At 37.6% G+C, this 23,030-nt stretch overlaps 1 pseudogene; it reads right to left on the bottom strand.

The window, feature by feature from the left end:
• Positions 1 to 20,638: 20,638 nt before the first annotated feature.
• Positions 20,639 to 21,605, bottom strand: LOC139158871 (26S proteasome complex subunit SEM1-like; annotated as a pseudogene).
• Positions 21,606 to 23,030: the final 1,425 nt, after the last annotated feature.

Raw genomic sequence — 23,030 nt, 5'->3', positions numbered from 1 at the left:
CGGATTTTAATAAACTGTAATTGTACTGTACCTTTCGCTGCTCTTGTTCTACAGTTGGCCTAGTTTTTAAAATGCTGCAAAGTGTAAGATTTAATAGTTTTAATCCTACTGAGTACCTCCATTTGGGAATTCATATCCTGTTAAATAGCTAGAAAAATGTTGCTTAAGTGAGAGTACTTTACTTGGGCTCTCACAAGAAGGGGATTAGAGTCAGATGAAAAGAACAGCAGTTCCAAAAATCCAATATCCAGGAAGGGATATTGGAGTTGGCTTGGAAAATAAACTTTGCTCTAGGACAATTATGTATTGGGTGGAAATCAAAGTGCTAAGCAAAGCCCCATCACAGTTATTCTGAGCAGAGACAGGTTACAAGCGGTGTGCCACAAGGGTCTGTTCTGGGTCCTATTCTTTTTATTATGTTTGTGAGTGACATAGGGGAAGGTTTGGTAGGGAAGGTTTGCCTATTTGCCGATGACTCTAAAGTGTGCAATACGGTTGATATTCTTGGAGGGGTCTGTAATATGGTAAATGATTTAGCTTTACTAGATAAATGGTCAAAGCAATGGAAACTGCAGTTTAATGTTTCCAAATGTAAAATAATGCACTTGGGGAAAAGGAATCCTCAATCTGAGTATTGCATTGGCAGTTCTGTGTTAGCAAAAACTTCAGAAGAGAAGGATTTAGGGGGAATTATTTCTGGCAGTCTCAAAATGGGTGAGCAGTGTGGTCGGGCAGTAGGAAAAGCAAGTAGGATGCTTGGCTGCATAGCTAGAGGTATAACAAGCAGGAAGAGGGAGATTGTGATCCCGCTATATAGAGCGCTGGTGAGACCACATTTGGAATACAGTACTGTGTTCAGTTCTGGAGACCTCACCTACAAAAAGATATTGACAAAATTGAACGGTTCCAAAGACGGGCTACAAGAATGGTGGAAGGTCTTAAGCATAAAACATATCAGGAAAGACTTAATGAACTCAATCTGTATAATCTGGAGGACAGAAGGAAAAGGGGGAACATGATCGAAACATTTAAATATGTTAAAGGGTTAAATAAGGTTCAGGAGGGAAGTGTTTTTAATAGGAAAGTGAACACAAGAACAAGGGGACACAATCTGAAGTTAGTTGGGGGAAAGATCAAAAGCAACGTGAGAAAATATTATTTCACTGAAAGAGTAGTAGATCCTTGGAACAAACTTCCAGCAGACGTGGTTGGTAAATCCACAGTAACTGAATTTAAACATGCCTGGGATAAACATATATCCATTGTAAGATAAAATACAGGAAATAGTATAAGGGCAGACTAGATGGACCATGAGGTCTTTTTCTGCAGTCAGTCTTCTATGTTTCTATATTTCCATTGCCATTGTCACGATCACAAACAGAAAAAGGCTACATTGCAAGACACACACACACACACAATGCTTCTGGAGATCACCCCAGACCAGGAATAAGCAACCTTAAATACAGTGATCCCTCGTTTTTCGTGGGGGATGCGTTCTAAGAACTCCCGTGAAAAACGAATTTCCGTGAAGAAGAGGAAAAATATTTTTTTTATGTATTTAACGTGTATTTGGACTTTTAAAACCCACCCTCTGCATTTAACAGTCATTCTGTAATGTTTCTTAGCTGGAACTACATGTGATATCCTACCAGTTGCTTTAATAGAGTACAGTAGTACTGTAGAAGAATTTTATGAATTTTTAATGGATTTAATTAATTTAAGCCCCCTTTGAAAACCCATGAAATAGCGAATCCACAAAAGGTGAACCGTGAAGTAGCGAGGGATTACTGTACTCAGAGCCACAAAGGTCCTAACCGGAAACCTTCCCATTCAATTTTGGAGCTGACCAGAAATCCAGTTCCCCCACCATAGAATCTCCTCCTAGCACAATGTCCTTTTTCTTTTACCTGTCCTAACTGAAAGACCTATCAATTGTGAAGTTGTCCAGCAACAGGGAGCCACAGCAGAGGGATGAATTGGCTGCCTATTTGTTTCCAGATGCAATTCAAAGTGTTGGTTATGACCTATAAAGCCCTACGTGGCATTGGACCAGATTACTTATAGGACCTCCTCCTGCCACATGAGCCCCAGCGTTCAGGTCCCATAGAGTCGGCCTTCTCCAGGTCCCATCATCTAGATCAGTGTTTCCCAACCTTGGCAACTTGAAGATATCTGGACTTTAACTCCCAGAATTCCCCTGCTGTTTTATTACTGTTGTTAGCCGCCCTGAGTCTGCGGAGAGGGGTGGCATACAAATCCAATAAATAATAATAATAATAATAATAATAATAATAATAATAATAATAATAATAATAATAATAATAATTCAATGCCTGGGGAGGGCATTGTCTCCCCTGTCTCCCCGGAGCCCCTTTGTAGGCCAGAAGCAGCCCTTTTCCCAACTTTTGATGGGCCTGATAGGCCCATTTTTCATCCTTCTCAGGCTCCAGAAACTTCCCTGGAGCCTGATGAGGACAAAGACGCCCTCCCACATCACCCTGGAGGCCCTCTGGAAGCCAAAAATGCCCTCCCAGAGCCTCTATGTGAGCCAAAAATCAGCTGGCCAGTGCACACATACGTACTGGAGCTGAGCTAGGGCAACAGCTCATGTGCCACTTGTGGCACTCTTCCCATAGGTTCGCCATCACTGGCCTAGGGGAAGAACCTTCTCTGTGGTGGCTCCAGCCTTCTGAAATCAGCTTCCCCCCCCCAGAGATTCATACTGCCCCCACCCTCTTCACCTTCCGCAAGAGTTTGAAGACTCATTTGTGCCATCAGGCTTGGGGTCATTAGATTCTAGCTCCCTGGCCAATGTATGAAAATGTATGTTTGCTTGTTTGAATGGGAATGATTGGTTTTTAAGAAACCTGGGTTTTAGATGAACTAATTTTAAATTTAATTGGATTTAGGATTTTTTTTGTATTGTTTTTGTATGTTGTAAGCCGCCCTGAGTCCTCGGAGAGGGGGGGCATATAAATCCAATAAATAAATAAATAAATGGAAGAGCCACAAGTTGCTGACCCTTGCCCCAGACTATGCATCCTTCTGGAGCACTTTGGTCCTTAGATTCATGATCTGAATTATGTTTGAGAAGCCCTGTCTTGCATTTTGAAGACATTTCCTGCTAAAGGGCTTTCCAGCTCATGTTCTGTTTTAAGGTGAAAGGTTTTGTCTCTAAGTCCATGGAAAGAGACAATGGCAACACACACACCACATTTATTAATAATAATAATAATAATAATAATAATAATAATAATAATAATAATAAGATTTGTATGCCGCCCCTCTCCGAAGACTCGGGGCGGCTCACAACAACAACAATACAATATACAGAGTACAAATCTAATATGAATTAAAAACAAAATTTAAAACCTATAAATATTAAAAACAATCATTACCGCACAATCATACCATTCTCATGGAGTGCATTACAGTCAGGAAAAAAAGGTGGTAGTGGGGGGAAGAGATAATTATTCCCCGCATGCCTGGCGACATAGATAGGTCTTCAACATCTTGCGGAAGGCGGGAAGAGTAGGGGCAATTCGAATCCCCATGGGGAGTTGGTTCCAGAGAGCTGGGGCCGCCACAGAGAAGGCCCTTCCCCTGGGTCCCGGCATTGTTTAGTCAACGGGACCCAGAGAAGGCCAACTCTGTGGGACCTGATTGGCCACTGGGATTCGTGCAGCAGAAGGTCAAACATGCAAGTGATGATATTTAAACATGTTTCATACAAACTTTTAAAAAACAATGGACATTTGATATATATTCAACTGCATCCCTCCATTTTGCCTTTTTGTTTGGTAGTTAATTTCTTTTTTCTTTTTGTCATTAGTAAAAGTCTTTCCCTAAAATACTCTTTTAAAATGGTGTTGATGGATGTATTGCTACCTTGCACCAGCTAAGCATACCAGCTTGGCTCTGGCATTATGATGCTTATGGGAGTCCAGGAGGAAAGGAAGGGCCTTGCTTAGGACTTCCTCAAGTCAACCATCAATCTTTTTGGATTCAGCTGCATTTGCCTTTGAAAAGACATCTGCCATCCTCTTTAAAGAGCTTGGTCCAAAGCCAAATATATCTCAGTCTCCCCTAGAGAATGTAACATCATTGGTTCCATTGCTATTTCTAAGCAATATCTCCAATCTCTTCATATAAATACATCTTTCAGTACATTTGACTAAGGAAAGAATATACAGTAGCTCAAAACGCAGTCTTTAATCATTCTGTCTGCTTTATAGCGTTGCCAGGAAATGATCTGCCAGGTGCTAAATTTAGTTAATGAGTTAATTAATCAAGTTATATTTATATATCCTTTAGGTTTGAAACAATCTATATCCTGGCCCATATTTCAGGTTCAGAAACAAAATTATTACAATATTTTTAAACAGGTTAAGGGGAGGCCAAAATAAATACGTTAAAAAATAAAAAAGGACTAAGCAAAGGTGGATGTTTTCAATCCAATAGCTTCCATGGAGAGATTTATGTGTGTGTTGAGTAAACCTGAACACATACTTAATCACACAATGAAATCAATGGAACTTTTTAAAAAAAAACTGTGCCAATTCCCTATGGATATATAGCTTTTAAATATATAAAAACTGAAATAAGCAAACTCAAGTTCACCTAATTTTGGTTAGATTATATCGAATGCTTAATGTTTTCGGGGTAATTTTTTTTCTCTCTCAACATACATTCAAATAATACAATATATTGTCTAATTTTCCATGAATAAAATGCGGTATTTTGTTAGTAACTAATATCAACCGTCAAAAAGTTGCAAATTTGTTTTCTAATTTTGTCATCCAGTTACATACATTTTCTTTTAAATTCCCTCCTTAATGTTCCTTCAAAAAATATAACATCAATCATATTTCTAACTTATTAACCATTATGCCATAGTGCTTCCTTCCTTCCTTTATTAATTTTTCTATAAACTAAGAAAACCTTGTATAACTAATCAGATGTTGACAAAAGGAAATTAAAAGCAAAACATAAACATACAAAAATTTCAGACTTCTTCCCCCTCTAAGTAGCACATTTACCTAATCTGAAATTTTAGAATTATTTCAGCCCATCTAACATTTAGCCAATTAATACTTATCTACGTTTCTTATTTAATTGTTAATCTTAAATTTCAGTCAATTTGAGAAAAAGAAAAAAAGAATAAAGTTTCCAAATATTCTCTGTTTTCAATCAATTAAAAATCATTAATCTCCCCAACAATTCTAAACTCAATTACACTTATACATTAATCTAAATCAGTATCTCCTACTACATATTTTATTATAGTCAATACTAATAACTCTATTAATATAGGTCGTCAATTCCTAAATTCATAAGAAAATAATTAAAGTTTAAAAAAAGAACAAACAAAAAAATACTCCAAACTTAATCAGCCCTTTTCAAACTCCAATTTCTTTAATCTGAGCAGAACTTTGAATCGAACCCCTTTCTTTTTTATTGTTTGTATCCCCTTTTAATCCCCTTTTCCATTTTATTCTTTGTATTTCTTCTCTTAACACCTTCAATTTTTGCAAATATCAGCTTTTTATATTTTTCCAGCCAATCGCTTTCAATATTGCTTTCTTTTTGAGTCTGGTCAACCTCTAGCTCCCAATCACATCCTTTCAATTTTTCCTTTGTGCTAGTTTCAATATATTCATAGTAAAACATGCGATCAACAGCCCGATCATTGACAAAACAATTCTTAATGGTTTTTGCAATGTCATTTGTTAAAGTAACAAAGTCATCCAATTTAATAACAAGTTCTTTAATCTGTCCGTTCTCTATCTTGCCAGTATCTTGTTTTCCATATCCTCCTATTTCTCCTGCAGAATCCTCTGCTCCACTTTTCTCTTTTAGGTCATTCGCTTCCTTTGTTTCTCTAATAATTCCTGTAGAGTCTCTCATTGATTCTCTAAATTCATTCATAATTACTCAAATATCATTACAAATTTCTCTGATCTCCTGAATCTCCAATTTCTCCATATCTGTAGAAAAAATCTTTTATTTTTCCAGCTGTTTAGAAAAAAGAAAATTCTCTTAAACAGCCCAATATGTTACGTCCACGAATTTCATGAAATGTAATGCAGCTTCAAGGATTTTTTTTTCTTCAAGAGTTCGTTCAAAGTTCAAGTCCAACTCAGAGTTACCACAATCAAAGCTTCTTCTTCTTTTCAAAGAATGTCTGTCCTCCAGTTAGGTTCTTTTTTTTCTTTTCCCAAGGCCAAACAACAAATGTTAATTGAGTAAGCAAATAATTATCCCACCAACAAACCTTCTTCCAATAGATGGCAGTACCATTAATCCCCCCCCAAAAAAGGAAAAAAGCCTTAATTCCTATTTTAAAATGTTTAGCCCAAACAGGGAAGGAAGGATTCCGAAATTTAAACAACTTAAGTTCTTTTAAATCAAATCTTAATCAGTCTAGGCATCCAAAAGTCACCACCTGGATCTTAGCTGTCGCTTTCTAATCAAGTCAATAGAGATTGAACAGTTCCAGTACTAATTAGCCGCGTTGCTCAGCTTCCTTGTATTTCTTTCCTAACTCACAATTTTCGTCCACTCAACCTCCTGAACAACTCTTAAGAAATCCCTTTCTTCTTTCCAAATGACTTCCAATATAGTAACAACTTTCTTCCTGATATGTAGTTGAGCCGCATCTATGGCGACTGAAGCCACTTCACACTGCCAACGGTGGAGGCTCCAGGCAGGGTATTAGTGGGGTATGATGACCCCAAAATGAACCCTCTGCCAAATCCCCTTCTTCACCTTACCTTCAGGGAGGCTTTGGGCCAATTCAGAAGAATCAGCAGCCCCAAACAGTGGCGATTCAGATATCCCCCCACCGGAGCATAGGAAATCCTGTCTCACCGGGCCGATGACCACACCCCTCCTGAATGCTTAAGGTTTTAAAGCATATTTAGCCACACCATGTTCACTTAAAGACTAAATAAAAATTGAAATGAAATGTTAGGAAGAACTATTTGTAGGTGAAGTTCTTGGAGATTTTGTAAATTGGAGAGCGAATAAAAGAATAACACTAAGCTTTTGGGATTTGCTACTGTATGATACATTATATCCCATATGGTATAATAATGCCTATAGGAGAGGAATTAAAAACACAAATTTGTGTTCGGATAATCAAATACAATATATGATGTCTTGTCTCAGCCTTTCTCCCAAAATATTTTGGGCAACGTAATAAGATTCCAAGTCTACAGATCCAATTCTATTTAGTCAAGTAGCTGGACTAAGAGTAACCAGAGAATATTCAGTGAACTTTTAGTGGCACTTTGATCCTGGAGTTCACTGACCCTTAGACTTCCCAAACTGGTGCTACTACCTCGCTACCTATCATTTCAACCCAACTTGGTTGATTAGTGAGCAATGATAAAAGCAATTGTACATTTTCCTTGGGCAATTCCTTGACAAAATCTGTTTAAATCATTGTGCTTACTGCATAAAATTAATAGAACATCTAAATATTGAATTCCTTCAGTTGAAAGTGGTGGCATAGTGGCTCAGTAATTAAGACACTAGACTTGTTAAGCCAGCAATGCAAGTTCGAGACCCAAGCACCATAGGATGGAGTTAGCTCCCATCCTTGCCTCTGCTCCTGCCAACCTAGCAATTTGAAAGCAGGCAAATGCGATAAATAGCTATCACTTTGGTGGAAAGATGACACTGCTCCATGACATCATGCTGGCCATGTGACTGTGGAAATATCTTTGGACAACACTGGCTCAATGGCCTTGAACCAGAGATGAATACTGCCCCCTATATTTGGCAATGACTAGCAAAGTAAGGACTCCTTCATCTTAAAAAAAAAACAGTTGAAAGACCCATCAATGATAAAGAGTGCTCAAATTGATTTTGTTTTACTTCTCTTAGTTTCTTAGTTACTTCTTCTATCTCTATTAATTCTAGTTTGTGTTTTATCAGCATAATTTGTTGCCTTATATTTGGGTTTCCTGGGTCTTTTTGGGATTCTTTTTCTAATTTTCCTAATTTAAATATCCACTCTTTTTGATTTTGTCTTTTTTCCTTGTTTTTTCTTGATTTATAGGCTATTGTTAAGCCTCTTTGATAGGCTTTTGCTGTATCCCATAAATTCTGGAGGGAGGTATCTGGATTGTTATTTTCTTTTAAAAATAATTTCATTTCTCTTTCAATCCAATCTATATATTCTTGTTCTTTTAATAATTGTAGATCTAATCTCCAACTCCTATTTTTTTTCTCCTCCTCATTCCATATAATTTTTATTGGGTTATGATCAGCCCAATCGTTTTTATCAATTTGAATTCGTTTTATTAAGTTTCCTATCTTATTATTAACCCACGCCATATCAATCCTAGACCAACTTTGGTGCGCATTGGAGTAGAATGTATATTCTTTTTTATTTTGGTTCCTTGTTCTCCAACAATCCCTCAGGTTTAATTCTTCACACATCTGATCAAACGTTTTTGGCAGTACTTTTCTTTTTTTATATCGATTTTTATTAGCACTTTTGTAATCCTTAATGGGATCGATAATACCGTTAAAGTCACCTATCATGCAAATGTCTTCTACTTCTAATTCAATCAGTTTCTGGTGCAAGTTATAGAAGAATTTTTTTAAATTTTTATTTGGTGCATAAATTACTACTAATGATACAAATACATTAACAATTTTAACTGTCATGATTAAAGTTCTTCCCTTTTTATCTGCATATATTTTCCTTGGATCTAATTCTTTTTTAACGTAAACTGCAATCCCTCTTTTTTTGTTATGTGATAAGGACGTAAATACTTTCCCAATTTTCTCATTTTCTAATTGCTTTTCATTTTTTTGTGGAATGTGTACTTCCTGTAGACAAACAATGTCTAAATTTTGTTTTTGTAATTTATTGAATATACTATTTCTTTTCATAAATGAGTTTAAGCCATTTACATTAATTGAAATTAATTTAATTTCTGTTCCCATCCCCCTTTAATTCCTTATTTGTCTTCTGTTTGTCCTGTTTTCTTTCTGTGCTCTTGTCAATATTCTTTCTTCCTCCTGTACTATATCTTTAGAAGTTCCTTCTTTCCCGCTATCTGATTCTACCTGGGGTTCTTCTATCTCTTTTTGACTTCCTGTTTCCACCCTCTCTTCCGCTATTAATTCATCATAAAATTCTTGTGCCATTAGTTCGTTATTTACTTTTATTTTTTTCCTCTTCCATGTGATAAGCATCCCCTCCGGAATTAACCATCTGAAGGTAATTTTACTTTGATTTAACAAATCTGCCAATGGTCGGTATCCCCTTCGAAAGAGAGAAGAAATTAATCCAACAATTAACAGATAAAAAAGAAATAACACATTACCAGTTTAAAAAAAAGAAAGAAATTGCATTAGAATACTATAAAGAATTGTATAGTGAAGAAAATATTAAGGAAGAAGATATATTAAAATATTTAGAGACATGTAAAATCAATTTAATAAGTAAAGAAGATAAAGAAATATTAAACAAAGAAATAACAAAAGAAGAATTGGAAAGAACAATTATGAAACAGAATAATAATAAAACACCAGGCCCAGATGGCTTCCCAATTGAATTCTATAAAGCAACATTCCATGTAACGGGAGAATTATTATTAGAAATTTATAATAAAATGTTAACGAACGGAGAATGCCCGGTATCATGGCAAGAAGCTAACATAACGCTGATACATAAAGAAGACACAGATCCAAAGTATATTAAGAATTATAGACCAATATCTCTGTTAAATGTAGACTACAAAATTTATATGGCAATAATAGCAGACAGATTTAAAAAAATATTAAACAAAATAATACACTCTGATCAGAATGGTTTCTTACCTAACAGACAAATTAGAAATAATATAAGAATTACATTAAATATGCTAGAATATTATGAAAGCCATAATGATAAGGAGTTTGCAATGCTATTTCTAGATGCTGAGAAAGCCTTCGATAACCTCAATTGGAACTTTTTCAAAAAATTAATAAATACTATGGATTTAGGAGAGAACTTTGAAAATACAATAAATAAAATATACTCCAAACAAAAGGCAAGGATAATTATAAATGGAGATTTAACCAATACATTCGATATTAAAAAAGGAGTGAGACAAGGCTGTCCACTATCTCCCTTAATATATATAATGTCTATAGAAATACTATTAAACCGAATTAGAGAGGAATCATCAATACAGGGCACCCAAATTAAACAACAAATTTATAAAACACAGGCCTTCGCTGATGATCTGGTCTTCTTCTTAGAGAATCCAGTTAGCTCAATGATATATTTAGTAAAAGAATTAGAGAACTATGGGAAAGTGGCCGGCTTAAAAATAAATAGGAACAAAACTAAAATATTAACCAAGAATTGTAATCAAGATTTAAACAAATTATTAATAAAAGAAACAGGTTTTCAAATAGAAAAGAAAATTAAATATCTAGGGATTTGGTTTACGACAAGGTATTCTTCACTGAAAGAACTAAATTATACAAAATTATTAACAAAAACAAAAGAAGATTTAGAAAAATGGTCAAAGTTAAATCTATCCTTAATGGGAAGGATCAATACAATAAAGTCTAATATACTTCCAAGGTGGCTCTATCTCTTCCAAACAGCACCAATACAACTAAACAAATCGTTCTTTGCTAAAATAAATAAAATAATTTCTAAATTTATCTGGTGCAATAAAAAACCTAGAATAAACATGAAAGCCCTACAAGATTTAAGAACAAGAGGAGGATTCGGTTTACCCAACTTAGAAATATACTACCAAGCCACTAAATTACTATGGATTAAAGAATGGGTCAACCTTGAAAATCCTAGAATTCTAACAATAGAAGGCCACGATATAAATGAAGGATGGCACGCACATTTGTGGGAAAAAGAACACTCAAAACATTCTCACTTTAAACAACACCAAATTCGGAATACACTATTGACACACTGGCGGAAAGTCAGGAAAAAATACTATAATGAAATTCCCAGATGGCTATCCACTCTAGAAGCTCAAATTCATCCAAACATAATAAGCCAAGAACAAAAAATAACCTACGAAGCCCTATTAAACACTAAAGGAAGTATTAAAACTAGAGAAAGACTTAAAGAGGAAGGTATAGTAATAGATTGGCTTCCATATTACCAAATTCAAAGCAGATATAAAAGGGACTTGGTACAATTTGGAATATGTAATAAACAAAATGAAATAGACAAAATATTGACAGGATCTGACAAAAAATTTATAACTAAAATGTATATTTATCTATTAAACTATGAAAACATTGAAGAAATTGTTAAACCTAACATGATATCTTGGATGACCAACTTTGGATATGCAATTCAGCTAGAAGACTGGGAAAAACTATGGTCAGTTAATTATAAGATGACTTTGTCAACACCATATAAAGAAAATCTTTATAAAATGTTCTTCCGATGGCATTATGCGCCAGCACGCCTAGCCAAAATGAATGTAAACATTAGTAACAAATGTTGGAAGTGTAAAAAAGAAGTGGGAACATACTACCACATATGGTGGCAATGTAACGAAGCAAAAAAATTTTGGATTCAAATTAGGGCATGGATGGAAGAAATATTGGGCTATAAAATTGAAATAAAACCGGAAATGTATTTATTAGGCATGATTAGAGGCAAACATAGCAAAGAAAATTACTACTTAATAAATCACTTACTTACTGCTGCAAGATTAGCATATGCACAAGTCTGGAAACAAGACAAGATTCCAAACAAAGAAACGGTAATTAAAAAAATATTAGACTGCGCCAAATTTAGCAAATTAACATACGAAATTCAAAACCAACAAAATAAGGACTATTACAAAGTGTGGGAAAAAATTTACAACTGGGTGGAAATCAAGAAAAAGGTATAGTAAATAGAATTGTTAAAAAATAAATCTTGTAAATATATTAAGTGTAAATGTTTAATGTTGTATTGTTTGATGTCTAAATGTTTGTAAGTCATATAAAATAAAATAAAAATATTTAAAAAAAAATCTACTTATTACAAAAAAAAAATGATAAAGAGCTGATGATGGATGGTGTTAGTTGTCTTAAAATTTCTGTCTTTAACTATCTTTATTGCTATGAGTAGTATTTCTCTATAAAGCCTAGACAATGCTTAGGGTTAACATCAGGGTTATGATTTCATTCTGTTTGAGTGAAAACTAAAAGCCTATCTGGACCTCATGGATTGGAAGGGTAAAGGAATACCTGTGGTTAAGGGGGCACAATGATTCAATGGTGAAAGATGCTGAGCTTGTCAGCTAGAAAGCTGACAGTCTGGGTTCGAGACCCAAGAGTTGCGCAACCGCGTGAGCTCCTGTTATATATAGAGAGAGCTGGGGTGGCACAGTGACAGTGATGGGCTCCTACGGGAATGGCCAGGAATTCAATTCCGGTAGCAAAATTTGGAGCTCTACCCCAGAGCACCCAATTTGCACTGAAAGATGTTGAAACAAAATGCATAAGCCACGCCCACAGTGTGGTAGTAAAAATTTTGGTAGCCCATCACTGCACAGTGGTTAGAGTGCAGCACTGCAGGCTACTTCAGTTAACTGCTAATTTCAGCAGTTCACATCTCACCACCAGCTCAAGCTTGACTCAGCCTTCCATCCTTCTGAGGTGGGTAAAATGAGGACCCAGATTGTTGGGGGCACTATGCTGATTCTGTAAACTGCTTAGAGAGGGCTGTAAAAGCACTATGAAGTGGTATATAAGTCTAAATGCTATTGCTATTTGCCACACCTAGAAGCTTGAAAGCATGCAACAGCAAGTAGATAAATAAGTAGCATTTCCATGGGGGAAGTAGAAGCATTCCGTGCACCTTGTCATATAATCATGCTGGCCAGGTGACCACAGAAATGTCTTTGGACAATGCTGGCTCACCTGGCTAAGAAATGGAGATGAGTGGAAACTTTCCCCTAGAGTTGGAAACAGAAACGTTTTACCTTTACCTTTAAATAATACCCTTTGGGGGCCTCCAGATTTCAAAGCTAGGTATCTCCAGGAAATTCTGTTTGCCTTGGTGCAGGGATGTCAAAATCACAGTGTCATGTTATCATATGACATATTGTGACATTCCCCCCTTCACTAAAATGGAGATGGGCATGGACAGTGGGTGATGAATCTGGCCCATGGGCTGCAAATTTTACACCCTTGCCTTAATGCAACTAGACCCTGCTTTATCCAAGTTCTTCACTATACAAAATACTCTATTTATGCTTTTCCAGTAAAAAGCCAATTTTGCTAATTTTATCCATAGCTATGATGTATATAAGTCATTGGGCACTTTCTTCTTTAAGGTTGTCTTCTTTAAGGTTGTTCATCCCTTAATTTTTAAAAAAATCTGTGGTATTCAATATATTTTTTATTTTATTTTTTTAATATACTTTATTTATAAATACAAAGAAAGAAAAAAGGGAAAAGGGGGGGAAGGAAGGGATGAACAGAAGAAAAAAAGGGGAGGTAGGGAAAAATAGTAACATTATACATCATACATTATACCTCATAAGACGTAAATTCCTTAGTATCATTATAATGTTTCTTAAACAATGTAAATAAACAGTATCCTTATTGTTACCAACTATATCTTAAATTATAGTAGTAAATCTTACATCTCGTTTCCAATAAGTTATCAATTTCTAGTACATGTATATATCTATATATATTAGGTAATAGTAGATAAGTAAAGGTATTTTATAAAAGAAGAAAGTAAAGGGAGAGGAGTACGAAGATTTTATTATTAATCTTGGTAAACAAATAGACAATGCCTGCTGGGAAGGAGAGAGTTATATATTTGTAATTTATACTAAATTTGGTTTCTTCATGCCTTCAATGTTCATCCCTTAATTTACTTTTCAATCTGTGGTATTCAATGTATTTTTTGTTATTAGTCTTGGTAAACAAATAAACGATGCTTGCTGGGAAGGAGAGAGTTATATATTTGTAATTTATACTAAATTTGGTTTCTTCATGTCTTCTAATAAAAAATATTAAAAGGTTGTATAAAAGATTCCCTCTTCCCCTTCCTTATGAGGAAGATTGCAACCTCCAATTTGAAATCTGAAGTGGCACAATCCAGGAAAAACCTCAGGTCATATTATTATTATTATTATTATTATTATTATTATTATTATTATTATTATTATTATTAATTGGATTTATATGCCGCCCCTCTCCAAAAATTTGGGGCGGCTAACAACAATCATAAACAGTATACAATAATAATCCAATACTAAAAGCGAATTAAAAATCCCTTAATATACAAAACCAAACATACATACAAACATACCATGCAAACAATTGTAAAGGCCTAGGGGGAGAAGAAATCTTAATTCCCCCATGCCTGGTGGCAGAGGTAGGTTTTAAGTAGCTTATGAAAGGCAAGGAAGGTGGGAGCAATTCTAATCTCTGGGGGGAGTTGGTTCCAGAGGGCCAGGGCCGCCACAGAGAAGGCTCTTTCCCTGGGTCCCGCCAAGCGGCATTGAAGGCTTGAATGCAAGCAAAGCATCTGGGCTTATGGCTTAATCGGCATGCTTTATAAAGGGAATTAATTTTTCAATGCCGATTATCTGCAAATATTCAACTTTCAACATGGAAAAAAACATTTCAGCCCTGTTCATCCTTCAAGAGGCACAATCAACCTAAAACTCTATGCAAGCATTTGTATTGATGAGCTGTGGGCTCCACATTGTTCTTTTCTGGGAGAAAGAGGGAAACTTAATTTGAAAATGGCTCATTCAGCACTAGCCTTACCACATGAGTAACTTCACACTTTATCTTCCCTTTGTGTATATCAGCTTTTAGATTTCCAAGGGCTAAAGCAAAAGACAAGCCACCAAGAAAATCAAATTGTTGTCTCCAAAGAACGGTGCATGCATAATAGCTTGGAGTCTTTATTGATAGAAAGTGCAATCTGTGTCTCGCTTCAAACTTTCGAGTCTTCTCAGATAATTTATTGAGCCTCTTCTCTTTGCAGATGAGAAATATATTAATGCCTCCCAGGTAAAATCCTTTCAAATAGTTTCATAGAAAAGGAGAAGGAAGGGCCTGGATCGTTGCTGGCTGCACAGAAAAAGACCGCAGGGATCTGTATCTAAGTTAACAAAGACAGCCTTCGCCCATTGTCCTTTTTCTCCCACAAAGAAGCTGCTAGGAGACATTGTGAAGCAGAGAGATCTTCCAGCTGAAGGTGCAAACCTGGTAGTTGTTCTGTCGGGCTCTCTGGTAGACTGCTCCCTAAAATTCACAGGTACAAATTTCACACACACACGTTTGAAAATTCAAAACAATGTTCTTTATAATGAAAATTCACTTAAACTAAGCCCTCTTTTAGCATAGCAAAGAGCACTCGTCTCCAAACAAACTGGTAATTTGTACAAGTCCCTTATCAGTTCTGTGATACTTAGCTTGCAGCTGTGAGGAAATTCACAGTCCTTCTTCTTTCACAAAGTGAAACACACTTTGCCCTGGTTTAGTTTCAAAGTGGGGAAAAATCAGCACACAAAAGGTCAAAGTCAGTAAAGCAGTCACGAAACACAACGATCAAATAATCCTACACAATGGCCAAACCCACAGGCTGCTATTTATAGCAGCCTCACTAATTACCACAGCCCCACCCAACCACAGGTGGCCTCATTTTCTTTGATAATAATCTCTCAGTTGTTGTTGCCTATGCATCGCTCTCCGCATGCGTGGCTGTATCATTAACTCTTGTTCTGAATCCAAGGAGGAGCTAGATAATTGATCTCCTTCTGAGCTGTCTGCCCCACTCTCCTCCTCCCTGTCACTCATGTCGTCTTGGTCAGAGGAGCCTTCATCAGCAGATTCCACCGGGGGCAAAACAGGCCTGCAGCATGTGGATGTCTCCCCCACATCCACAGTCCTTGGGGCAGGAGCTGGACCAGAGCTAACCACAACAGTAGTGAAGTTAGATGAGTTATGAGCAGTGGTGGTGTAGTGGTTAGAATGAAGTATTGAAGGCTAATTCTGCCGACTGCCAGCAATTCGATTCTCACTGGCTCAAGGTTGACTCATCCTTCTGAGGTCAGTAAAAATGAGGACTCAGATTGTTGGGGGCAATAGGCTGACTCTTAGAGGGGGTTATAAATCCCTATGAATGAATAATGTCTAGGGGCTATTGCTAGTGCTATTCCCGTTGAGCCCTTGCCATCATAACCCAAAGGTTGTGCAATATGTGCAGCTGGCAAAGAACCCTTTACCAGGTAGTGATTCCCACTCCTCACCCAGAAATATGGAAGTATATAACTTCAAAGCCTTGTACTCCCATTGCAGGGGGGTAATTCTCACTCTGACTACAAGCTCCTAGAGGTCCCTTCAAAGCAACATAATTAGGTAAAAGAACCCAAATATAGAATTACTGGTAGGCCAATACTAGGAATCTGGAGAGCAATGGAGACTTGCCAAAATGCTAAACACGGGAACAGAAAGAAATAGGTCATATATTAATAGAGTTAGAAGGGACCTTGGAGGTCTTCTAATCCAAACCCCTGCTCAAGCAAGAGATCTTATACTATTTTGGATAAATGGTTATCCAGTCTCTTTTTAAACCAGTAATGGAGCACCCACAACTTCTGAGGTCAAGCTGTTCCGTTAGTTGGTTGTTGTTATAATTAAGAAATTTCTCTTTAAATCCAGGTTGCTTCTCTCCGTGGTTAGTTTCCTTCCATTGTTTCTTGTCTTGCCTTTTGGTGCTTTGGATAATAGTTTGACCTTCTCATCTTTGTAGGAGTCCCTCAAATATTGGAACAATGCCTTCATGTCTCCTATAATCTTTCTTTTCATTGGACTAGACATAACCAATTCTTATAACTGTAATGTTAGCAGGTTGTTTCTATTTATTTTCTTGGATGGGGTGGGGGAGGAAAAACTGTATTCTATTGTTACCAATATTTACAATGATCAAACAAAAGGTATCAGGTAATGTTGTGGTTAGCTCTGGCCCAGCTCCTGCCCCAAGGAATGTGGAGGTGAATGTGGGGGAAACATTCACATGCCACAGGCCTGTTTTGCTCCTGATAGAATCTGCCGATGAAGTTTCCTCTGAACAAGGAAGCGTGAGTGACAGGGGAGAGGGGAGTTTGGCAGACAGCCCAGGAGGAAATCAATCATCCTTATCATCCCTGGATTCTGAACAAGAACTTTTGACGGACCCATGCATGTGTAGAGTGATGCATAGGAGAGAACAACTGAAGGATTATTACAGGAGATAAGTGAGGCCACCTGTGGTTGGGTGGGGCTGCTGTAATTAGTGCTACAGATAAAAAGAGCAGCGTGCTTGTTTAGCCTCGTGGAAGTTTATCTGATTCATAGTTTCTTCAAGATCGTGGTTTGCTGTTTCCCTGTTCAAGACTGTGTGTGTAATTTCTGGACTTTGGAATTGGACCCAATTTCCCAGTTACTGGGTGAGAAATTGGATTGCATTTAACCTGTGCCTTGTGTGTACCAGAAAATCCCTTGGACATTTAAAAAGAAAGTTGTTTCTGCTTTTCTGTTGATAAAGACCTTTTGTTTTCCTTCTATCGTGTGGTGTGTGTCTGTTTGGGACTAATTACCCTATAATTACGGGTGGTGGGACACGCCAGCAGAACAAGGTAATATCCAGATAGCATTAGTTTGCCTCAAAGGAAGATGTTATAAGCCTATTTAAATTATTCATGCATCTATTTTGTAAGATTTCCATCTCTGGTTCCTCTATGCAGACTAATATCAATGCCTAAAATACTTTGTAGGCTATCATATAATCCAAGGATCAGTTATGTGGCACCCAAAGAATCCCGTTGGACCACTGGAGAGGGAACACTTCATCGGGCATACACCAGTGCCAGGTATACTGGGAAAAGATGACATTAAATGTTGGAGTTCTGGATCTGAAAAGACACTAAACCTGACCATAATCAAATACAGAATCTGATTGGAGAGGGGGGGGGCACCAAAAGTTTGTTAGCTTTGACCAAGCAGATTCCCATGGTCAGAGAAGTCAGTGGGAAAATGAACAAAAGATGGGTGAGAAATCATTAAAAAGGGAATTAAAATTATCTATCTATAAATATCATCTATATATACTTTAGTAACCGAGTAGTTGATGCATGGAATTCACTACCAGACTCTGTAGTATCATCACCTAACCCCCAAAACGTTACCCTTAGATTATCCATTGTTGACCTCTCCCAATTCCTAAGAGGTCAGTAAGGGGCATGCATAAGTGCACCAGAGTGTCTTCTGTTCCCTGTCCTGATGTTTCTCTTTTACTAGTATCATGTATATAAATATTGTTATATCTTTGTATACCACCAATACATACTTGACAGAACAAATAAATAAATAAAATAAATCTACAGTATATCTACAGGGAGGATTTGGAAAGCAAAAAATACAGATACAGGAAATGAAAATAAGGCCAGGTTACTGGAAGAGTTCAGATGGATAGTTCAGAATTGTAGAATTGAATAAGCTGAGTTTAGCAAAGGATATTAATAAAATGAAAAGTGCTTCTTATATATGCATCAAACTATTAAGTAACAAGTAAAAGGGAGAGAGGAAGTGAATTAATTGTTAGTTTTGTCTTCTTCAATAATGTTTTTGCTTTCCTGAAAGACATTGATAGCAATAGCACTTAGACTTATATACCATTCCACAGTGCTTTTACAGCCTACTCTAAGCAGTTTACGGAGTCAGCATATTTCCCCCAACAATCTTCATTTTGTTCATTTTACCCACCTCAAAAGGATGGAAAGCTGAGTCAACCTTGAGCCTGATGAGATTCAAGCTGCCAAATTGCAGGCAGCTGGCAGGCAGCAGAAGTAGACCACAGTACTGTACTCTAACCACTGCACCACCACAGCTCTTGATAAGAGAAAGATTAAGGCACAGGACTGAAACATAATTTTAATATGGAATACCTGTTTATATCTGTTGTGGTTGGCTCTGGCCCAGCTCCTGCCCCAGGGAATGGGGAGGTGGATGCAGGGGAAAATTCAACATGTTACAGGCCTGTGTTATTGCCGACAGAATCAGTTCAGAGTTTAGTTTCCTTGGACGAAGAAGAAGGTGGGAGTGACTTGGCAGAGGAGGGCTTGGCACACAGCCCAGGCAGTCAATCTTCCTTATCTTCCATTGATTCGGATGATGACATTTTGGACCCACGCAAGCACAGAATTATGCATAAAAGAATCCAAGTAAGAACATATTACAGGAAATAAGTGAAGCCACGTGTGTTTGGGTGGTGCTCCAGGAATTAGGGCTGCTGCTATAAATAGCAGCATGTGGTTTTGGCCGTTGTGGAAGAATATCTGATCAGAGTTTGTCAGGAATCCTGTGTTTTCTGGACTTTGTTGTTTTTTCACGCCTTGTAAAACAAAGCAGAGCAACGTGTGTGTGGGTGTGTCTCACTTCGTTGGAAGAAGAAGGGGTGTGAAGCTTCTTCACAGCTGCTAGCTAAGTACTTAATGACTGCTTAAGGGAAATTGTACAGACTACCTGGTTGTTTTGGGATGAGTGCTCTTTGCAATACAAAAAGAGTGCTTTGTTTATTTTGAATTTTGTGATAAAGAACATTGTTTTGAATTTTCAAACGTGTGTGTCTCTGAAATTTGTACCCTTGAATTTTCGGGAGGCTCCTACCAGAGAGCCCGGAAGAACAATATCTTGGACCGGAAGAATAGTCAGTCCTCACGTGCTGAAGCAACTGGCTGAAATTGTTACCAAACCATTCTACAGTATATTAATGATAAGAAATCCTGTAAAAATAGTCCATAGCAAAATGTCTGGAAGAAAGTAAATATAGTCTTCTCTTTGAATAAGGAAGCAGTAGCATCTGTGGGAGAGGGGTCAAAACAGAAGCGATTTCAGATATAACATCATAATCCAAGTCCCACGCCCACAATGATACTAGATCTGTCATTTTACCCTCTCCCGCCAAGAACAGCACTGTAGGTTGAAAAGGAAGACAGAGATAATCCCATGGGAAATAAGCAACAGCTGTTAAATAAGCAAAAAGAGTTGAAGGGGTTCCTTAAATTTCGGGAAGCAGGATAGTATTTGGAAGCAACTCAGGCAAATGCCTCCTTAGTTCTTTGGCATATAAGAAAAAAAGAGATAAAAAAGGAAAGAGCAGTCAGATTGTGTTACTGTATCTTATCTTAATAAATTATAGCTTTAATCTTCCTGTGGAGTCAGTTTGCTGATCTGGTATACCTCATAGGGATAACAGAAGATGACTGAAGGGGAATATGATAGCATCTTAAAATACTGAAAGGAATATTATACAGATAACTGTCAAGACGTGTTTTCTCACCCATTCAAAATTGCAGATAATAGAATAACAGATTGAAATCACAGGAAGGCATATTCCATTGGAACGTTAGGAAAACGTTTCTAACAAGAATGAGCTATATTGAACCCCAAAAATGGTTGCACGTCTAGAAAACATTACACATCGTTGGTGAGGATTTGCCTTAGTTTTCTTTTTTTCTTTTTTTTAACTTAGTAGAACTTTTATTTGTATAAGGTTGTAAAACGATTCCTAGAACAATAGCAGCCATTATGTGATATTACTTTGACACTTTCTGAGCAGATTCCGAAATTCTTATGTCATCATTAGAAGCTATGCTGTTTCCATCTTGTAGCAATGCTTTTCAATTTCCATTCTTAACTGGTTAGAGCAGCGGTCCCCAAACTACGGCCCGCGGGCCACATGCGGCCCGCTGAGGCCATTTATCTGGCCCGCGGGTCTTTTCCAAGGCAGCACTGGAAAAGCAGTGAGAACTTCCCCCTCAATCTCATCTCACCCGAGGTAAAGTAAGGCTTGCCGAAAGCCGAACTGGGCACAACATACACACATACATGCACATACCCGCCTCCTCCTCTTTGAGTTGCTAGCTCCTGTTTTCTGAATGGGGATTGAATGGGAGTCCGGGGTCGGAGGGTGGAGGCTTGTCGGGTGAGTCCTCCACGGGGAGAGAAGAGGGAGGGTGAAAGAGGGAAAAGAGAGAGAGAGAAGTGGAGAGAAAGAAAGAAAAGGGAAAGAGAAGGGAAAAAGAGCGAGGGAAAGAGAAGTGGAGAGGAAGGAAGGAAGGACGGAGGGAAGGGAGGGAGGGAGGGAAGGAAGGAAGGGGGAGAAAGAGAGGGAGAGAGAAAGGGAGGGAGGAAGGAAGATAGCAAGAGAAAGTGAGAAAGAGACAGAGAGAGCAAGAGACAGAAAGAAAGCAAGAGAGAGAGAAAGAGAGAGAAAGAGAGAGAGAGAAAGAAAGAAAGAAAGAAAGAGAGAAAAAGAAAGAGAGTGAGTGAGAGAGAAAGAAATAAGGTATGTGCAGTGTGCACAGGAATCTGTTCATAGGTTTTTTTATAGTCCGGCCCTCCAACAGTCCGAGGGACAGTGAACTGACACCATGTGTAAAAGGTTTGGGGACCCCTGGGTTAGAGAAATCATCTTTCACATTATCATCATCCCAATAATCTTCCCACACATGTGCATCTTCATCTAAACCAGCCCAGTCTTCGGTAGGAAACTCTTTGAACTCATTGTCTTCTTCCATAAGCCCCTAGTCTATGGGTTGCTTCTTTTCTGACATCACTGGCTTCGGCCTGCTGCTGCCGCTGCTCTAGAGTACTCCTGCCTTAGTTTTCTTGGCAAGGTGAGATATTGCAGTCCTTCTCCAATGCATTTGATCTCTGGCATGATTTTTGCTCCTGATACCATTCCCCATCCAGTCTGCTCTTTGACTTTTATATCCCTTCATGCAACTGCATAAGTGAGACATTTTGCAAGTGGAATACATTGGTGCCCAATTTCTTAGATATTGGGTTTGAAAACTGGAGACTTTTTAATTTGAGATTTATTTTGGGGGGAGGTGTGTTCACACTCACAATCGGATGGTATCTTTATGTCTAGGGGTTTCTTCCTTGGGGCCTAATTGTCCGCAAGTTGATCATATTGAATGAAACTTGGATGTCTTGCGAATGAAGGCAAATATAGGTGTCCCAGGACAATGTGGCTGGATACAATCTGGGTCAGTCACTGGAACAAGCAGTTTTGACCTCCGAGCTTTCAGACTTGTGCTGGAGTCCCTTTTCAGGGAACATCTCTCTAGCCCAGAGGTCTTCAAACCTGGCAACTTTAAGACTTGTGGACTTCAACTCCCAGAATTCTGAGCATAGCTGGCTGGAGAATTCTGGGAGTTGAAGTCCACAAGTCTTAAAGTTTCCAAGTTTGAAGACCTCTGTTTGGATTCTGTGAATTCAAGTTTGAATTCTGGGAGTTGAAGTCCACAATTGCCAAGTCTGGGACCCCCTGCTAGTCTAACCTCTAAAGAGAAGTTCCCTGAAGATAGGCTCCAGCACAAGTCGGAAGACAAAACCTCTGATCTCAGTGACTCAGCCAGATAGGAGCCTTGGATGCAGTGGTGGGTTGCTACTGGATTTCCATTTTTCCTCTATTTTTTTAATTTGTTTGTAGATTTTTAGTTATTATTTAAGTTTTCTTTTTATTAATTTTTAAACCCGCTACTTTTCCAAATTTATTTATTTCTTCTAATAATTTTGGTCCTACTTCTAGTGGGTGTTCTATATTAAAAACCAACAAAACCAAGTCCTTGGAGAGGGGTGGCAAATAAATCCAATACATAAATAAATAAATAAGTCATCTGCACAAGCCTGAAGTTTATATTCTTGTTCTCTGACTTGAAGATCTTCAATATTTGGCTTTTGCCTAATTTGTTGTAAAAGTGTTTCTGGGGTGAATATAAATAACAAGGGGGACAATGGACATCCCCGTCAGACTCCTTTTTGGATACTGAATTTATCTATTATATCTTCATTTATAATTATCTTAACTGTTTGTTTCGAATATTGTGTTTTGCTCATTTCAATGTATTTTATTGTCACTGTTAGCCGCCCCGAGTCTCCTGAGAGGGGCGGCATACAAATCCAATAAATAAATAAATTTATGGCCAATGTATTCGGGCGAACCAGTAGTGGCAACGGTGGGAGGCTCCATC

Source organism: Erythrolamprus reginae, chromosome 2 (assembly GCF_031021105.1).
Source record: "Erythrolamprus reginae isolate rEryReg1 chromosome 2, rEryReg1.hap1, whole genome shotgun sequence".
Taxonomy (NCBI): Eukaryota; Metazoa; Chordata; class Lepidosauria; order Squamata; family Dipsadidae; genus Erythrolamprus; species Erythrolamprus reginae.
This window is presented reverse-complemented; position numbering and strand designations above follow the sequence as displayed.